Below are 14136 nucleotides of genomic sequence, written 5' to 3'. Positions count from 1 at the left end.
TAAACTGCCTTTCGTATTATTAATAATCATGGTTCATTTGCCTTTGTTCTAGTGTAAGCCTAAGCTATAAGGCCAAAGCATTTACATATAATAAATCTGATCTTGCTTATCTGTAACACATCTTAATTTATCCATAAATTGTTTTCTAAAACTGTTCAGCCCTAGTTTCCTCCTCTGCCTCTCACTAAATCTAAGATACCATCTGCAAAAGTGATGGGTCACAGGAAATTTATGAATGAGTATAGCTTCTATTCACAACTGTCTTGTTTTTTTTTTCATAACACACTATCCATAATGGGTCCAACACTCTATAAAATGTCGGTACATAAAATGGCTGCGCAGATGTGAAGAAAAATTGGAGTACTTAAAACTTAATTTGCCCCAAATGTTAGAGATTTTTTTTAATTTCCACTGAACATGAATATAACAGCAGGGGGAGGAGGTGTTGCGTGTCTTACACTTATTGTAGCCCATTCTTCTGTTCATGATTTCCAATGCTAAATGTTCTGAGACTCTAATGAGAAGGGATGAAAGAAAGCCAACCATGAAAATGGCTCCGTGTTTCCATTTGCTTCCGCTCCCCTAGTGGATGGTTTTTATTAATTTCATTTAATTATCCCACACTGTTTTTTTATATATATTAATATACTGGGCCATCTCTGCCCCCTTCCCACTATGTGAGCTTTTGTAATTTGATAAAGCTTCATTTGAGTGAGAAGTTGATTAAAGAAATTAAGCTCCAGTGGTCATCGCAGCTGCCGTCCTCCCAATTTCATAAAAACTTCAGATATTTCACATTATGAACATGTCAAGCAGAAATAACCACCACAGGACATGTTCCACATAATGTCGATAACTGCAAACGCCAATAAAGGGAATATCTCATTTAAACATGGCGAGTGGCAGGACGAATGGACAACATTTCACATATTGATAAGGCTTTTCTTTTCCTTTGACCTCTGATGCCATTCACTTAATTCATCTATCAACTTTTTATTTGTACTTTTTTTCAAATTTTATTTTCATTTTCAACTACTTCCAACAGCAGATTTTTCTGCATAAAGCTGTTCGGAAGGCATTTTGCTATAGCTGTACCTTTTTAGGTTGAATGATGACACTGGTTTGCAATACTCAGAGGAGAAATGAGGAAACATCCCATCTTACTGCCCTATGCTTGGTTTTGCTGTAATTGCATCAAAAGTAATTACTGAGACTCTTTGAACCCCTACCACCCTCCACCCCAAGTTATCCCGTCTATGTTCCAACATAAACAAAACAAATTAAAAGCAATATGCAATATCTACAGTGCAGCATACAGTTAAATAGCTTATTACCGCTGGGGAGACAATTAACGCTTGAAAATGATAGCCGAGATCTAGTGGCAGTTTTGAACCATAAGTTATTGATTTGGAAATGAAAACCTGTGCTCTTCAAGGTTACAGCCAGCACAGCCTCATTACTGCTCTGTCCTTGAGAGGCCCGCACCAGCGTGGAGAGGACCGCTTTAATGAAGGTGAATTTAATGGGATTTAATGTAGCTGGGGGCAATGGAGCGGCGGAGATATGGTTTTAACAAAGAGCAAGGGACCAAGGGTACAGCCAAGAGAGCAGTCATTTCCCTTTCTTTCTTCATATTTATTTATTTTTTTCACATTTGGCCAAGCAGAGTAAAACCACACCAAATTGTCACCTAAGTAAGCCAGGTGTTACAGTACCAGGGCAGTACGAGCCTGCGGTTTTTCATTTGAGAGTGATGTCTCTCTCATCTTTTCAGATTACAATCTGACCACCATTTTTGCTTCGCCAGTCTTCCGTCTGAAGATGACATTCAACCTTGTGTTCAACGGACAATAAGACATTTCCCCACATCTTTTTGGGATATTTTGTCAGGGTCCGATAAGACCAAAGTTGAATTCCAAAATGTAAAGTATGCTTGGCATGAGCACAACACCGCGCATTACCAAAAGGATGCCAGACCTATCGTGACAAATGGTGGTGACGGCATCATGCTTTCAGGCCTTAGAAAAGGTGGAAGGAATTATGAACAGTTCAAAACATCATTCAGCGTTGGCACAAAACTTTCAAGGCCGAATTTACGAAAGGATTGCGTGGCGCTCACCAGAAAAATGGAACAAACAGACAGCACCTAATTCACAAAGTATGGGCAGATGGTTAAATGCTTCACTAACTGCACTTTCAAGCAGATTGTGTCTCCGTGCTTCGGTGTTATTTCTGTGTATTTAAATGAGGTACTGGTAACATGCGCATATTTGGCAGAGAAATTTCCCATAAACTGTTGATAAACAATGTGTAATTCTCACCAAAACACCAGCGCTCATAGCCACACGTAGTTTGAGTGAAGCAAATAACGTCTTGAGAAAGATGGCGTAAAGTTGCCTCTCTGTGAATTTCAAAATCAAAACAATCGCCACCGTATTTTAGATTTTATGAGCCTTATAACCTCTCTATTGGCGCTCAATAGAGCTTAGTGTCACTGAATGAGGAAAACTTATGTGAATAAACTCCAAAATACTGAGGCGATCGTTTTGACATTTTTGTAGTTTTATGTGGGCATGAGTAGAGATCCATCCATCCATTACCCAATCCGCTTATCCTCACAAGGGTCGCGGGTGTGCGAGAGACTATCCCAGCTGTCTTCGGGTAGTAGGCGGGGGACACCCTGAACTGGTTGCCAGCCAATCGCAGGGCACACAGAGACAAACAATCATTCACACCTAGGGGCAATTTAGAGAGTCCAATTAACCTACCATGCATGTTTTTGGAATGTGGGAGGAAATCGGAGTACCCGGAGAAAAACCACGCAGGCACGGGGAGAACATGTAAACGCCACACAAGAAGGCTTTAGGGAGGGCGTTGTAGAAATCTGATATACTGTTACTAAGATCTATTCACACTCTTTTCTTTTGCATCTCCTGTTGAGCATGGTGCTAGCGTATGCCTTGGGCTTCAGGACAAGCACTTTTATATTTTTAGCCTGCTTCTGATATTCTGTGCATATTGCATATGACAGGATCTCAAAAAAGAAAAACTTTCATACCTTGTCTTGAAGCCCTCGCGGAGTCATTTTGTTGCTGTTGTTGATGTTTTTCTTCCTGCCTCCGAAAGGCTTCCAGATAGATGACCGGGGTGCTGATTCACAAATGCTAAGAGAGGGAAGAGATGTGATTGAAGATGCCAAAGCCATGATATAATATATATAGAAGTACTTAGTAATCACACAGGAACGACGGCCAAACTCATTACGATCATTGCCTTCTCCTGAAAAGCTTGTATAATTCTTGTTTTTGTTCCACTCTTACAGTCAATTCATAAGAATGGAAGATGATTTGTCCTTGAATGATCATTCATATAAAGGATGCATTTGACTGCCAATGAGCCACTACACCACATGCAGCATAGATTTCGATGAAAAGCTTCCCTTTAATAGCTAATGATAATATATTTCTTTCCTTTTTTCATACCATCTGCCAGGTTGAGTGGATTTTAAGTCGCATGGTTAGTAGGTTTCCAAATTGAGTGTTATGACTTATATCAACATACGCATATACATACAGTATACAGGACATAGATAGATAGATAGATAGATAGATAGATAGATAGATAGATAGATAGATAGATAGATAGATAGATAGATAGATAGATAGATAGATAGATAGATAGATAGATAGATAGATAGATAGATAGATAGATAGATAGATAGATAGATAGATACTTTTGTTTTTTAATATGGGTTGTCACAGCAACAATATTCACAACAATAATAAGTACAATATGATGTCGTGGGATTTTCCTCATTAAAATGAATAAACATTTCTTTTGGATGGGGGTGGTTCCCATTAAAATATGCCCAAAAAAGAAGTCATCTTTACTGGTAAGCGGACAAAAGGATTCTTGTCAAACCCAGTTACTTTTTACAAAAAGAGCTAAATCGTTGTGATAGCTATAAAAACAGAGCGCATTGTGCTCACATCTGCTATTGACATCGACTTTCTTTGGAGCTGTCTGTCATCCCTAAAACGTGACTAATGTGAAGGTTTGGGAACAAGTGGTTTTAATGAAACAGTTTCACAGAGGGAAAATAGTTTAAACAATCTTTAGTGGTCTCCATCTTTTTGTTCATGCTGCAGCCGCGGACACACTTCATAGGCAACAGCAAATTGTGTACAAGTCAAAAGGTCCATTCCTTATTCTAAGCATATATTGATACAACTTCAAACCGTTATTGATCCTGACACACAGAATCTCCAACCGCTCTTATGATGATGGCTGTGCCATTAACGCAACAAGAAAAAAAGCACTTGAAACAGATGGGTAGCATGTGAAGATATCTGAAGTGGGGCCCGCAAAGAATTGCTATATTAATTCCGACAAGAAAAGCGGCATACAGGGCCCCCACACTTGATCCATTCTTGAACTTCTGTTAGCCGTAAACTGTTCAACCCAAAGTCTCAGATTACTTAATTGACATCACTTGAAGTAATTCCAAGTTCAAGATCAGGAGTACTCAAAATATATTATGAAAGGCTTTGATACCTCAAATTTGTTGTACGGGCGCACAAGAATCCGACGAGGGCGGCCTAAGTTTAAAAAAACAGGTCAACACGGAAGAGAAACATTTTAATTAGCCTCTCGGTAAGAAGAGAAGACTTGTTCAATGCCACTTAAAATGAACAAAAATCATCATGAAAACTGGCGCTTTTCACAGCTCAAAACTCTTAGCAGTGACCTTATGGAAGAGTACCTGGTTGCCTAGCAACATACCTTCGGGGACAACACCTCAGAGACTCACCAGCCAAGAAAAAGAATTCATAACAAATGACAAATCTATCACCTGATGGTCCATATTGTCCGACTGTCCTATATTATAGTCCCAATTCCCCTCACACATTACTGTGACGTCACATCCAGCACGCCAAGCTCAATTTTTTGTCACGCTATTTGAAGGGATATTGGGGAGAGGGAGGGGGAGGTCATCGTTCATGACTATACAGGTACTTAGTTGTAGAAAGACTGATAAGCTGAATGAGTTGTTCTTGTCAGCCTAACTCATAGATTCCTCATCTGAATGAGATCTGTGCTTGTTTGAATGTCCATCTTCTTGTCTATGGCACTGAAAGATCATACTGGTACAGATAAATCAGCAGCACTGACTGTGTTCCCTCGCGGCACATTAGTAATTGTTCCTTTCCACTGCAGGTACTTTTTTTTTTAAATAGCACGTGTGTAAATGCGCCAAGGGGAAAAAAATATCAAATAAAAAACGAACTCGACACGAATGGCAGTTTTGGAAAAATCTCTGTCCATGTGACAACATTTACATGACAACTGATTAACATCAGAAAAGCCATTTCACCTGAAAGTTTTTTTTTTTAAGAAACCTATCGGCCCATATTAATTTTCTGAAGACAATCACTATCTTAATGAAACAGAAAGGGAGACTAACTAGGGGCGCATTCAAATATACACTCCGAGCAAAAGTAAAGTCCACCATATCTTTCTTGAGTAGAAGCTTCTAATAAAATATTGTGAAGAGACACAATGTGATTGCTTTGATTGAAAACTAATTTAGACAGACCAACATATGAAAAAGTACTTCTAACAAATGACAATTTTATATTACTGTATTTTGTGGTAAAAAAAATCTGTTTGTCTAGTAGAAATGTTCTATCTACTCGACAGTTGTTGGGTAAGAAGAAAAAGACACGTTCAACCCCTGAACATGTCCAAGGTTAATAAATCAAATGTACGTAATTACATTCTTAAAATATCTAAATAACCAATTAAGGCATAAACATTATATAAATTAAGTATTATATTGAAACACGTTTTGTAAAACATTTTATTAGCCTACAATATCTAATCCTATCCTAGATGATATAATGAGCCTCAATTTATTTTTCTAGTTATGTCCATTCAATGTTTCATTTATAGTTTCAACACACAAACCCTTTGAATAATAAGAACACTAAAATAAAGCAATGATATTCAAATTAAAACGATCATGTTCATTAAAATACTGTGCCTTCTCCCTCCACCAACAACAGAAGTCTAGTGCTACTGGCTCAGAGAGGGTGACTCCACCCACTCAGAAGCAACCTACTCTCCAAGATGGCTTTCAACAGCATATGAAGTACCCAAAGGACAGCAAAGATGTTAAAAGGCTCAACGGGGCAGTTGCAGAGTTTATCGAAACCGAAATTTGGTATCGTGACAACCCTAATATGCACACTAGAAATGTCCTTATTTTTAAAAGAAAAGCAGTTTTTTTTTTTTCAATGAAGATAACTGTAAACTAATCAGGAATACACTCTATACATTATTAACGTGATAAATGACAATTCTAGCTGCAAATATCAGGTTTTTTTGGTGCAATATCTACATAGGTGTATAGAGGCCCATTTCCAGCAACTATGATGGCAGTGTTCTAAAGGCACAAGGCGTTTGTCCATTGCATCAGAAGGCTGCTCAAGGATATTAGAAAACTCTTGTACAATCATCATTAGCACTAGAGAAGCTATAAAATTGACCTTCCTTTGAGTAATTGGACTATCTGCAGCATCACATTTGTGGGGTCGATTAAAAGCACAAAATGGCCAGAAAAAAAAGAATTTCCATGTGAAACTCGACAGTTGATTCTTATTCTTAGAAATTAAGGCTATGCCATGCGAGAAATTGCCAAGAAACTGATGATGATCCTACAATGGCGTGTACTAGTCCCTACCTTCTCTATTAAGCCAAACTATTTTCAACAGTGCTAATGATGAACTCACAAGGGTTTTCTAATATCCTATCTGTGGGACCGCAAGGTACACAACACAGTTTGATTTTGATTTTTTCATTACTCAGCCGCGTGTCAGGATCGCAGCACCTGTGTGTGACGTGCTACAGGTTAATTCCATTCTCGACGCCGCTTGGCTGACTCGGACCGACTGGGACCATGTGGGTCGTTTAAATATGCAGACAGGAACTCGGTGGCAGTTAGGCGATGCCCAGTTCTGGAAAGCAGTCATGGAAAAACTACTAATGAGGATAAGACCAAATGGACCATGGAAATCAACGATATTAAATAAATGCTCAAATGATTTCATATGGATGGACATCTTCACAATCTAATCATTCTTACTTTTAAAACTATGCATTTTTCATCCCAACTCGTGCAACCAAACAACCAAAATATTAGAACTCACTCTCAATATGAAGTCAGCAGCACGCCATCAATAGTGAACATTATGTATTTGTAAAGTCAACATTTGTGATACAGCCCCTGTATTTGTTCGTGTTAGATTGTGCAGGTGCACTTAATGAAGTGCCCTGGGAGTGTAATCCTCAGGCACATATACAACTGGGGTCGGGGGGGAAGTAGTTCATTTTACCCAAGAGCCGGCCGCTTTTGTTGTCATTTTCATCTTTGCAATGAATACATTGGACTGCCCAAATATCTGACACTGAAACGTGTTGCGAAATCTGCCGAGGGCCAAAGTTCACCGTATTGCATGTTCCGAGCCTTTCCGTCCCTCTCATCTGGTTGTGTAGCTGTAAGCCTCGCTAAGTCTGCGTCTCTGCTTTGCTGCTAACATAATCCATCCCTCGGTAGCGCTCTAAAGATTGAGTTTGGGAGCGGCAAAGACAAAGCACTTGTCACCCGTGGAAGGCTCAAATGTATCCATCTGGAAAAGACATCGGAACAAAAGAGGCTTCAGGGGCAACTCGAGGTTCTCTACCTCCAAATGGCTCCCAGGCTTGCTGGGGACTGTGACAGGGGCTCTCCTGGTGAACCAGCCTCCATGATGAATGACCACCTCTCCGCTCTTTATCGCCACACTAAATCAAGCGCTTACCCGGCTTTTATGACCAATTTTTGCTGCTTTGTTTGACTTTCCCTCCTCATTTTTGAATGCAACTCCAAACTCTGGATTCAATCTTTGATCGCGTGCAATGTTCAAGTGGAGATTTGCGATCTGCGTCAATCCAATCCATAGAGACAAAATGTAGCCGAGCTTGGCTAAATGTAGGGAATGTTGTTTTAAAAAAAATAATAATAATAATGCATATACAGTCTATTTCAATGAGTTTTTTTCTATTCCCGTGTTTTGCTCTCTGAGAATACCTCCCAGTGCAGACGGTGACATGGCGAATGTAATTCTGGCAAAGTATAAATTATTTATGTGAGTCAGGGTCACACTTGGACTTGGTTGGAGTCTGGCCGGGGAAACTGACAGGCGGGTTGAGGAAGAAGGTCTAAGAAAAGACAGCTCTCTCTCTGCAAAGACGTAATCACATTACGAGCACACAATAGGGCTTGTCTTCTTTTTGTGTATCAGCTTTTCTCTTTCAGCTCTTTGTGCACGTTAGCGCTCTATTACCATTTGACAGTTTTTACCACAAGACATGTAGTACGGACAGGCACCAGTAAGGGAAAAGTCAGTCAACAGCTCTTATTAGACAAGAGTTTTGGAGGTGAAATGAATAAGTGAGCTGTTCTAAAACCCAACATAAAACAAAGGTGCAACATTTGTCGCTCAGAGAAATGTTTTGTTTGAATATATTTATAGTATGATTAGGCTACTCTGCATGAAAACAGTGCCACCAGCCAATCAGCAATTTGATGTCAGCTCCGCGGTGGTAGGATACATTCCTCTTTGGGTGCTGGAATTCAACGCCCCACCAAGCTCCTATCTCTTGTAATAAAGTGGATCTAGTGCGCAGGTCCAACTTTTGACAAGCGTCAACATTGAAACATGTTCGCGCCCTAAACCAAAAGTGTGTCCTAAAATCAGACATCAGAAATGAATGAAAGAGTTTTACTCATCATTAACCGTATAGTATTATTTACCCTGTTCACGCAACTCTCGTGTGGATAAGCGGCTTGGATAATGGATGGATGCATCTTATACTATATATACTGTACATACAATGTGTTTTTCAATTATTTTAATTATAATATTCCATTTTCATTATTTAACCTTTGTCTTATTTAAGGTGACTAAGATAATCATAAGCATAATACCCAATAATATTATGTATTATATGTAAGATTATTTTATAGAGACAGTTGAGTCTATAAGTCTTAAAATGCCTTAAAACTATTAATTTCTCAACAAAATTTGTTTGGGATGAAATATCTCAAACTTTGGGAGCAAGTGTGAAAATGATAATGAAACAGAAATAGTCGGACTTTTAAGCTAAGACAAATATAATAACTTGACATTATCGCACGTATTACTATTATTTTCCTCAAGAAAGCTTTGTAAAGCCATATATTAAATGCATTTCATTTTAGTAAAGTCAATAGTGGTTATATTTTCGATACAATACTAATGGAACAGTGCTTTTAATACACTTTTTAACCATACTTGTATTAATACTGTCACTTCACGATGAAGTTTGGTGTTGGATGGCTGAATTTAATGTACTGTGTCTCCCCCTAACGGCCATACATAGTTCCCGTCTATATGATGCCCTTGTAACAAAAAAACGCAATCCACTCCAACAGTACCCAGACATAACCTAGTAAATATTTGGAAAGAGATTAAAATTCAGAAGTACCTCATAGTGCAGTCTTACAGTAAAACGCTTCAAATGTGTTGTTTGCTGTCAGCATGCAGGACAATCAGTATTCAAGGGTGATTTTTTTTTTTCCTCCCCCTTATTTGATACAATTAAGCATTGCACAGTAACCTATTTGGCAGTCATCTTGGCACTTGGTGTTTTTTATGACCTATCAATCACCCAAGCAAAGCTGACGTGTGCGCGGCAGTGGAGGGTGGGGGACGGGGTTCTGACCTGCGGCCCAGTGTGCCATTCAAGGCTGCTCACCCAGGAAATCCCATTACATCAAAGTATGATGGATATCGGAGTCCATGCAGCTCATACGCGGGCTGACATATAATTTGTTTTAAATTTGTAAAAAAAAAATGGTGTGTCCACATTCACCTTTATGCCTGTCTTTGATTTTTTTCACATTTCTGTCCTCATCCAGACTGAATCAGGGGTGACAGACAGCAGGGGGACTCATCTGTCTTTGATTGTGGTATTGTCTTGACTACAGAGATGCTGAGTTGGGCTTTTTAAAGGAAGGACCGGCTGATTTCATAACACTTTATTTTCCATACTGCTTTTGACTCCTCCTTGACAATGTGGCTTAGATGGGATCCTACAAAGAATAGGTGGCACTTATGATGGATGGATCCAAAGATGGATGGATGATAGATGAATCATGTTTTTGAATTGTTTTGCTACCCACGAAGTCAGTGATTCATTGCTCAGTTACAGTTACATAAGGAAAGGACTTGCATATACACTGGTGCCTTCAGGTACACGTGAGACCTGACCATCAGTTGGACGATTTTTGTTTTGTTTGTTTTGTTTTGTTTTTGTTTGCATGACTCAAGTTACTTCACGGCAAGCAGTAGTTTGGCAGGTAGGATTAGTAAATAGAGCTTTTAGTTTTTTGTGTTTATTATCATTCTCATTTGAAGTTTGCTGTCAAACTAAACACAAAACAAAGAATTAGATGTGATATATTTTAAACAACATGATATTGCCTTAAAGGCAGCTAGATTCGTTTTCACACATTATGCGAAACAACATATGTACGGGCTACCAATTAGCATCAATGTGACAATGTTATAACCCATAAAACAAAGGATATCTCAATAAAAGCAACACATGTAGACAGACAATATAGCAATACTCACAGGCATATATTCTTTATCCTCTGACGGGAACAACAAATATTGTTAAACTAAACTGCCTGTCTTATACTGTCCCGGGTGGCCAAGGCACACACACCAGAATAAGCAGCACAATATGCATTGAAGGAGAAAGTGTGACAAAAAACGGTTTAATTCTTTGGAATTCTACCATCACTCTCTGTTTTGTATAGTACAATATTATAGAAGGTTATTTTTCTCATAAACAAACACATTACAAAACGTTTTGCTGTTATTTTGTACGGCAGCTGCAACAGATTAATGGCCCTCCCGTTCATTTCAATTGAGATAGATGAACGAATTAAATTGGGTATAGCACTCAGTGGGACAGTTCGACACCACTGCAAACTGAACTCGATTGGTCGCTACATATCAAGTTCAGAAAGGTGCACAAAAGTCAAAAAGAAGTAAAATGTATTCGGAAAATCAACTCCATTGTGAGCAAATGTCAGTCGAGCCGTTAGAAATGAGGTACGACAGTGTTGAATATATTATCCCAAAACTAAAGCAAAGGTTAATCAGCCACTGGCCACACAGTTATTAAAAGGTCTCTCGCTCTGAGCACTTTATCACTATTGTGTCTCCAATCGATTGTACAGGAAAGAATAACACCATAAACGGTTTTAGCTAAATTGGATAAAGAGACATTCACGCATGCAATCTTTGGACTTATCTTATAGATGACATTTAGGTTCATAATGAACTCAGCGATGGTATTCTGTGAAAACACCCTCTCGGCATGACACGGTGCAATTCCATACCACTGCCAATTACTACCACAAGGTAACCCACAGGAGGGTCTGGACATTCTCATGCAAATGCAATTGCACAGCCTAGTGGGGAAGTTGGTATATTACACACACGTCAACCATTTATTCCCTTGAACAGACATTTACAGTTTTTCTCAGTTGCTTTGATACATTTCTTAGATCAAAATTCAATTTCTCAAAACTACTTGTGCAATTTTCACATTGACTCACTCGTGCACATCAAAAAATGGGCCTTCAGCGAGGAATTAACTGAGTTAATCCATGCAGTATTATTATTATTATTATTGTTTTTATTATTATTAATCCACCTCTTTATATTAACAATATCTCGTTACAATTACAGGAACCATCAATACCATGCAAACACGCACAGTTAACCCCAGGGGATAGGTACTGGACCAGGCCACAAATAGCGAAAATTCACATATACACGTTGACAGCCATTGAAATGTATTGCGAAAAAAATATTTCCTCGAAAACTGTTTTAAAATGTAACGAATTGATTCAATCCATCAAATCGCAAATGATTTTCAGATTCGAATTGTTTTTGTTACACCCCTAATAGACAGACAGACCGATAGACAGAGAGACAGAGAGACAGAGAGACAGAGAGACAGAGAGACAGAGAGACAGAGAGACAGAGAGACAGATAGACAGATAGACAGATAGACAGATAGACAGATAGACAGATAGACAGATAGACAGATAGACAGATAGATAGATAGATACTTCTGATAAAGATTGTTGGCCAAAAATTGAAATTTTGTGTGACAAATTGCCAATAGGTCTGAAAATGGGCCAAATTCAGTCAATTTCCAAAATGTTGATAGGTTGTTAGGTTCCCCAATCGATAGCAACACTAATCTTTTTAGCACCATTTTCTGATGGAATTTCCCTTGTAATCTTATTCTGGGGTTCTAATAAGTGCTTGACCATGGAGTTACCACTTCACTGCAAAATGAAGAAGCTTCACCAACAGACCTCTCCTCAAAACCAGATCACTGCAAGGCAAATGGATTCTAATCTCTTTTAATTCAATCAAACTGATCTTTGACCACAGAAAACATTTCCTAGTTAAATTGTAATCCCAAGATGCTTCATTTTCCTCAACTAAGCATGCAATTTACATACGATATAGCCTGAGGTATCAACAGTACGAGCATCAGTGCAGGAAGACTGCTCCCTCAGTGTGCTTTTAAGGAGACACAATCTGGCAGCAATCAAGCATTGCTAGATGCAATTTGGAGCAACATAGATGGAAGCTTGATTTCAAACTGTAAAGAGACTTGTGGATTTTCGATTGCCCCTGACATCCAAGTGCTTCAATTTAAATGAGTTTTCTCTTCCTCCCATGTAATAACCAGCAGTGTTTCTTGGGGACAGTCACATTTCTACCTATTGCTTTGCTTTTATCATCATCATCATCATCATCATCATCATCATCACCTCTGCTGTGAACAGACATATGAAACAGTGTGTCCTAAAGGCTCCAGCGGACCTTAAGATCGCTGTGTGGAAACCTCTGTCTCGCTTATCTCTCTTCAATAAGATTAATTACATGGTTTCGTTGATGAAAGAGAACTTGAATGAGTGTCTCTGAATGTTCCCAACAAATATTCTTTCATCAGTCCCACATGCTGCCAGAGGTGGGATTAAATCACAGATGTGCAAGTCGCAAGTAAATCTCGTGTCGTATCCATCAAGTCTCAAGCAAGTCCCAAGTCATTGTGGAAAAAAAAATCAAGCGAGTCGAGTCGCCACCAAATTTCAAGCAAGTCAAGTTGAGTCATTACTTGGTTCAAGCAAGTCACAAGTCAAGTCATGAAATCTTGTTCAGTAAAACATATGTTGAAGTGATAATCTTTTTTTCACTGATCCTACTACAAAAAGTACATTATCTCTAAAATGTAATGAACATTTACATCTCTAAAATGAAATGAAAAACAATTAACATATGAAATGAATAGCTACACTTTATGAGACTTTATTGAGAAGAATGCATGTTATTTTTTCATACTAACTTTATGAGTGGCACACTAAATGTGGTGATAAATACTGAAATATGCTGAATGAGGGTGTAAATGTGTATAATCATCAGATTTAAAAACTACATGCTTTGTTTCGGGTGCCAATCTGTAACTCAAATCTAATTGGAGTGTGTTAATGGGTGAACGAAAGGCATTAACTTTGTGCACTTTTTTGTATGTTGCAGCGATTTGAAGCGCTGCCACATCAAATATGGCGGATATGCTAGCGTCCAGAGAAGTACTCTGCATAGACTCAGATACAGTGCTCTATACTAGCAACATGCCGGTGACACAGGTGCTTCTAATCAACTGAGCTCCTTTACCTGCCGGTTGAGTAGAAGCACCTGTCGTTGAAGCCAAACTGTGGCAGAGTTTTTACTTTCTGGACCTGGATTTTTACAGTCCGGTAAAGTTAGCGCCAGATTGGCACATTCGGAGTTGTCGCCCCAATAACGTAATAGTGCAGCATTAATAAAACACAAACAATGCTTCTCTCTAACCACAGTGATGTAGCCAACGAGCTACAAGCTGATATGAGTTGATTTTTAGCAGAACTGATTGTTATCGAAGCGCGCAATATGCCGTTGTTTCCTATGAAGGGCTGAC

General features: G+C 38.8%; 1 protein-coding gene across 1 annotated transcript in view; it reads right to left on the bottom strand.

The window, feature by feature from the left end:
• The window catches only part of zfhx3b (zinc finger homeobox 3b), a 402832-nt gene that overhangs the window by 387583 nt on the left and 1113 nt on the right, over nucleotides 1-14136 (bottom strand). The window contains exon 2 of the mRNA XM_086024981.1: nucleotides 3059-3164. The gene's annotated coding sequence lies outside the window, so the exon portion shown is untranslated. The remainder of the gene's footprint in view (nucleotides 1-3058; nucleotides 3165-14136) is intronic.

The sequence above is a fragment of the Filicampus tigris genome, chromosome 3 (assembly GCF_054856515.1).
Source record: "Filicampus tigris isolate MCC_2025a chromosome 3, RoL_Ftig_1.0, whole genome shotgun sequence".
Lineage (NCBI taxonomy): Eukaryota > Metazoa > Chordata > Actinopteri > Syngnathiformes > Syngnathidae > Filicampus > Filicampus tigris.
The sequence above is the reverse complement of the archived record's forward strand: the minus strand, read 5'-3'. Positions and strand labels throughout refer to the sequence as shown.